General features: G+C 37.2%; 1 pseudogene; it reads left to right on the top strand.

Annotated features, from left to right (window-relative positions):
• Positions 1–3063: 3063 nt before the first annotated feature.
• LOC132565354 (uncharacterized) lies at positions 3064–4555 on the top strand (annotated as a pseudogene).
• The last annotated feature ends 2592 nt before the right edge of the window (positions 4556–7147 follow it).

Here is a 7147-nt window from a genome sequence, read left to right on the forward strand (position 1 = left end):
TTAGGTTTTCTGTAGTAAATACTGACATGGACTGTTAATTACGTTGTAATATTTTCTGTAGTAAATACCGGCATGGACTGTCAATTGTGTTTTGTTTTCTGTTGTAAATACTGACATGGACTGTGTATTGTGTTTTCTGCAGTTCATACCGACATGAATTCTCTGTTAACGGGGAAGTTTTCCGTGGTAAATACATTGTATTTTATGGTAACTAGCGAGGTGTACCGTCTGTCGAGTTATAATGGCGTTTGATCTTTAGGTTTTATGCTTGTCTTAACTGATGGATGTTTTGTTTTGTATAATCGTCGACTTGTCTCTTTTCAACTCGTTGTAAACATTGTAAATACCATTACATGTACTCTGGTCTTAAAATTGATATATACACAGGAAAGACGTATAGCCTATGATTACGTTGCGTGATAGACAAAACTTCTTTACCTTTCCTTGTCTTATCTGAAGTCTAGCCTGATATTTTGTCTCGTGTTACCGAACATCTGGCGAAGTGAATTGAAAATTTCTTGGTCACTTTCACAAATCTCGTATAAAATGAGACGAATGTAAGATCCTGTTTATCATGTTATTTTACGAATGTAAGAGAGGCCATTATTTATGTCAGTGCCTCTGTTAGATTCGAAACTGGGACATCTGGAGCTCAACTGATCGAGCTAAATATAATTTCTTACTAGAGACCAAGCAGCATTTGGCGGCTAGTATTTTACCAGGGTTACATATTCTACCTCCAGGGATTACAGCGATGCTAGTGAAAGTAAGACTTAGTCTTATTCCCGAGTCCCTACGTGGGCGCCAATGTAACATTGTTCATTCCAATGCCTCCGCTGGGATTCGAACCCGGAAGCTCTGGTGTACTGCTCAAAAGGCGCGCAACCGATCGAGCTAAAGAGAAGTTCTCTTTACTCACGCGGTTTTTTGCGGCTAGTACTTTTAGCAGGGTTACACTAACGTTAGACACTTTTATAACCATTCTTGCAAACAGCATTTTATTAGGCAAATAAAAAAATCTAAATTAGAGATATTTTATCAGTCTAGTTTTTCTTACCATTAAGTTATAGCGTCACAGTCGAAACAATGGTAACCTAGTCAGTCACAGTTCTGCAAAGCCACATGTATAACAATGAAAATGTACACTTTGTATTATGGATGTCAATACAACGATAGCAAGATAGTTTTTGATGATGTTTACTACAAAACAAACTTTGTATATATATTTCTTAATAGATGTGTGGGATTCGTCAGTTGAATATGATGTCATGAAAAGGCCTTATCCAAGTTTATGATGAAAACTAGATACTGCAGAATTGAAAAAATCCATTAATTAATTAGGTCACCAACGGAATAAAAATGTCACATGCTATACAGCAGCGAGACTTTAAAAGCCTGTACATAATTATTGGAGTTGGAATCGCTAAAGCACACTCAAGTAAAATATTAATAGTTTAAGAGATAAGGTCATATAAGTAATGATCTACAGCCACGCCATATCTTACGAATGACGGACAGTCGTATGTACAATAGAGAGATGAATAAATGTCAATGACCTCCCAGTAAACAACAAATAAATAAATAACAATACCATAATGCATTCCGTTCCATCGTATCGAAGCGCCCTTGAAATTCAAACGATTTTTTCTTCGTCTTTCTTATAATTTTGTCGAAGTGAAACCAAGAGGAATATATGTTAGGTGATGAAACCTGACCCAAATTATTCGAATGTATACCCCCTGTGTGGTAGACGGAATATTGAAACTTATTAACAGCACAGATGTCGATTAAAGCAACAGCTCTGGTCGGTGCCGCTCTCATCATCGTCTAATGACCATGTGTCAGAACAAAAAGGCCTCACGCCCCAAGCAGTTCATGAAATACCTATCAGTGACTTACTACTACTTACTTGTATACAAAGCAACATTAAATCATGTAAAATTCAATGCTGTCACGGGAGTAAAATATATATAAGGAGGGATTCCATGTGTAAATATATGTCATGACAATAAACCCTAATGAAGTATCAATGATATTCAGGCAATTGCCACGCAGGCGCCTGTGTGTGAACTGGGTTCATTTCCTCACAAATCCGAGCTTAGCTGGTCTTAGATTTGCGTCTATGACCTCATTTTGTCCCCCATCAATAAGGAAATTAATAAAACGGAACAGTAATTAAACCATTGTGACAACTGGTATGCCCACAGCGCGGCTCATTCCGACAATCTGTTTCCAGCTTTTAATTCTAATTTCATCACAACTGCGCCTATGCAACTGAATATGTGATATCAAGATTTATCATTCTCCTCATCAAAGAAAATATATCATTTTACATCGCAATTTGCACCATTTGATGCACAACGAAATAGAGGCGGAGGTTCAAAATACTACAAGTAATAGGTTTGTATTTAAAAACATCATCAAAATCATGACATTCAATTGTTTCATAATATTTCGGATACAAAATCGAGAATTCTTAGTAATCAAGTGAAATAAACTATTTTTTCATCAAAGGTATCAAACAAAGGTCATGGTTTTATAATACCAGTCAGCATTTTGTTATTTGGATTCAAACGGTAGTTCATTCTGATTAACGTCACGTTATGAACTATTCATCAAGAGTGTTTAACGCCAAGGTTCCAATTCCCGAGTCAAATGCATTTGTACAGCTGTCACGCAAGCAACGTCCAAAGCTATCGTCAAATTCCTTCTCCAGGAATTGTTCCATTGAAACCTACAACATATGTAACAAACTTTCAGGAGTTAATTTCTAAGAATAACGGATCCAAACTTGACACCAAAGAGACTTTGGAAAACAAAAACACGTAATAGAGAATATATATAGGATTCTTGCTGTAGATTTCCTTTAACTAAGCAAAAAACAAACAAATGCTTTTTTTGATATCATATTTGTATAAAATGGTAGTACATCAACAAATTGTTATCAATCTTCCCTAACCTGATAAAAAAGATTAATGAGAAACGATATTCTCTTTAATGAGCTATTGATCACAGTGTGAAGCAATATCGTGCACTGATACTTTCTTCAAGAGGGAAACAGACATGTTTCAGGTTACCGAACTCTGGGACAACAGACGATTGTGGTAAGACAAACACTGATTCTAGTTTACAACAAATCTCCTAACAATTGGTCTGTCCGTCAACGCTGACGATCATCACCCAGTCAAAGGCATAGCCAGACACAAACAGAGAAAGGTCTACTTTTTATCCCGGGGGTGATGAGCAGTCTGACAGGACCCGTCTACCAGACTTCATCACAGACGGCCTTCAAGACCTGTACTTTGAGATCATTAACTCGTATTATATAATTGAATCTTACCGCGTAATGAGCATGGTAATTATCATCAATTACACCATTTTGACCTCCCGATGTCCTTCCATCACGAACGTCCTGACTAGAATAGGATACAACTTGCGTTTTGATCAGTTATTTTATCAGTTACATATCAAAGATATCAAACCATTAAGTCATAAGGTCACCTTGAGTGTTAAATAACAACCTTTCCTGTTATGTTAAATGAAACTCAAATTCATACGCTTAATCGATGTCACAGTTTAACAGTGCCAAGCGCGGGCTACTGAAATGAATTTTTGTTTAACTCCTGTAGAAAATGTTATTCCTATGAGTATATATATTTACGGCGTTAATATGAAACGTCTTTTAGGGTGGAATATACTTAAAAAACAAACAAATACTGGTAGTGGCAATATCACGTGGTGATTAATTTGACACAACAGTGTTGACGGGTACGACAAAAAAGTATTACAAATCGATCAAATCATATTAAGGGGCGTAACTTCCAAACAAATTCTTACATGAGTACTTCATACATGTAAACAATGCCAACTTTATAAAGGAAATCATGATAACCCGAATCACGCCCCTTTGTCGTCTAAATCATTTTCAAACCCAAGCGATTTTCAAATGAAACCGAGACTATTGGCTACTTGCATTCTCACTTTATTTGAAATTGAATGTTAGCATATTTTGTTACAGGTACCGCACACGACTGATTAAACTCTACCTTGATGATTTAGAGAGGAAACGCGAGATACATATCAATATTTTGATAGCCCATCCATACAGTTTATACTGCGTGATAGCAGCTAACACAGGATTGCATTCACAACTGCTATGTGAACAAGCTGGATTTCTCATATCTACATTTAGAATCTGTTGCCATTTAGAACACCTCGGACGACGAGGATGGTGTTTCTCTCTCCCATTTAATTCAGAGAGTATGCGTGATGTTCCCAAGATCTGCGATCTGGACGAATATGTCCCATATTTGAACTTCATGTGGGCTTTGACGAGGCGATAATCGCTGTGATCAACAATTATTCTGTTAACGACGTAGATGATGAACCAGTAGGTGAAAACAGCTGTAACTTCAAACTGTTGTGAACTTTTTCAACTCTGCGCAACTGCAAATTCAACAAGTATTGTTCAGTAGCTGTCGGCATTCGAGTCATATTTCGAAAAAAATAAGTGAAAACACAAACCAAGATCACAGACTGATTTCAGAAAATATGAAAATGTACATTTAGTTTCTTCTTCGTCGTTTGAAATAAATTGGTCCACGTTTCTGTAACATGTAATGTGTCGATCTTTGAATATGTGTTGATATATAGGTACATGTATTTAATAGTCCTAGTCATAAATCGGAGTCGCAACTGCGGCATGACCGTTAGTTAGAAATCAGTCAACAAGAGTATTTACTTTCACTAACTCTATAATAATTTAGCTTAAAGCGAACAATTTCTCCGGGTCCTTTTTAAATTCGATACAAAAAGGTTTTACTGTAGCATATACATCGTTAGGCTGGTTGGATTGATAATTTCTGATGCAACAAAGGTTCATCGAAAGGATCAGTTCTTGTTCCATTTCTGTTTTATTTTGTACATACACATGATCACTCTAACGTTAGACAACAACGTACAGATGTATAATTGTAGGAAAATTACTAAAGATGGCCATTTCAATCTTATTCCTCTGAAAACATCGCCAGAACACTGACGTTTGTCTACGATAGGAAGATCCATGGAGATGGAAACCCTGTAACTGATGAAGTATTTTGCTTTTAACGATACTTAAAGTATAGTAAGGTATATTTTCAAGAAAATGCATTTCATTTCGTCTCTATGTCAAGCTTCTAAACTGAAAACATATATTTATTCAGTTACCGAAATTTACAATGTCATGTAATTATACAGTAAGTGGCCATTTGCGATGTTCCTTATTCACTCCTAGTTTTCAACATTTCAGGACCCCAGCATCACTGGAAGACCGAAACAGCTGAGTGACGCTAATTTCTTTTTTTTTTCAGCATGAGCTCTTTTTTATTTTATTCACCATTCATCTGTGTGTCTTTTGTAAAGTTAATTTGCTATAAACTCTGTATGTGACGAGATCTGATGGCGCACATCTATGTCACCAAACTCTGTATGTGACGAGCTCTGATGGCGCACATCTATGTCACCAAACTCTGTATGTGACGAGCTCTGATGGCGCACATCTATGTCACCAAACTCTGTATGTGACGAGCTCTGATGGCGCACATCTATGTCACCAAACTCTGTATGTGACGAGCTCTGATGGCGCACATCTATGTCACCAAACTCTGTATGTGACGAGCTCTGATGGCGCACATCTATGTCACCAAGATTTACCCTAATCACAAATGCATACTAGACAGAAAAAAAATCCTGTTATACAGAAATTATTTTTGAGAGTTTAAGTTCTAACTCCTTTTCTGGTTTCCGAAAGTTTGACCATAGCATCTCAGAAAGGTGCTTGGGGACGAAACAGCTCAACGGTGCTTTTATATATTTAATCCATAAGCTGAAATATACAATAACAGCAAAGTAGATAGGTGTCCGAGTATCATCAGTGGATTAAAACTACTTTAAAGTCCCTTCAAAAGATACATTGTTTCGTCTCATATGGCATTGTCACCTATCAGTGTAGGTGTCTGGTACTTTTGTTATTGCCAGGTTAACAGATTAATTGAAACAATATAGCGTTCATGTTTAACTCGAAGTGTCTCAACGAAAAAATCGATATAGTCTCAATAGATCTTATAGTAATTTTTCATTCTGCCAATCCGGATTCTATTATTTTAATCCCTCTTACGATATATGTCAGCTTACATATGTATCTCCTAGGTGTGAATTTAGACCGTGAAATGGCACAAAACGTGTGTCGAACTGACGGTGAATCACAAATACATTTTGGCAAAACGGATGGACTAAGAACGACAACTCTCACTACCTGTACCTAGACGTTTACGGTTGTATCATCTGTCATTGAAAGTCGTCGTAGTCTGTTTATTTATATGTTCATAGAAATAAATACCTTCACTTGACTCTACCAAATAGGAAAATTGGGCTTTATATTGATTGATATACTTTCATATTGGTATACCTTTATATCACCGCATTTGGTTTTGAGTTAGTTTGGACATTAAGCCTTCAAAGACTTCACATCAAAAATCATCAAAATAACGAATAACATTTATATATCAAACTATGACTGAGGTTTTAAACCAAAATCTTATTTATTTATTCATTACAATGTTCCCTTCATTTAGGAAATCGCAATATTTACAGTAATTTCATTTCATTAATTTAAAGCAGTTACTCATGGCAGCAATTGGGACCACTGGCAGAGAAAGGCGCAGGACGATCCAAAGTCTGAGCCAAGCTGCAGAGCGTGCGTCTAGCTGGTTGTGTCTACGACGCGAGGAGAAGTGCTGGAAGCTATCGACCTCCACACCGTAGAACGTTGGGGCCACTCGCTATCAGATATACATGGATAAGGCCCGAAATAGCACCATGCTGATGATGGAGGGCGATGAGCAGACTACTGACGACAACCCACGACGAATTCAGGGTCTCTGGCCGGCGGTACCCTGGGGCACGCTCAAAGGGCCTGGGGAAACTGGTTAGGGACAGAAGAAACGTCACAGACTCAGTAGCATGTCTCTCACTTATAACAGTATATGACATTTTAGAAAAAAAACCATCTTCTTAATTCTAATGTGTTTTCCTGTTACATGGTACTTTCCATTCTGGGCGGCGTCATGTTATACTTTATCCGTTATACGCCATGTTGTATGCTTTCGGG

The sequence above is a fragment of the Ylistrum balloti genome, unplaced genomic scaffold (assembly GCF_031769215.1).
Source record: "Ylistrum balloti isolate Yb309-2 unplaced genomic scaffold, AGI_CSIRO_Ybal_v1 Utg369716, whole genome shotgun sequence".
NCBI lineage: Eukaryota > Metazoa > Mollusca > Bivalvia > Pectinida > Pectinidae > Ylistrum > Ylistrum balloti.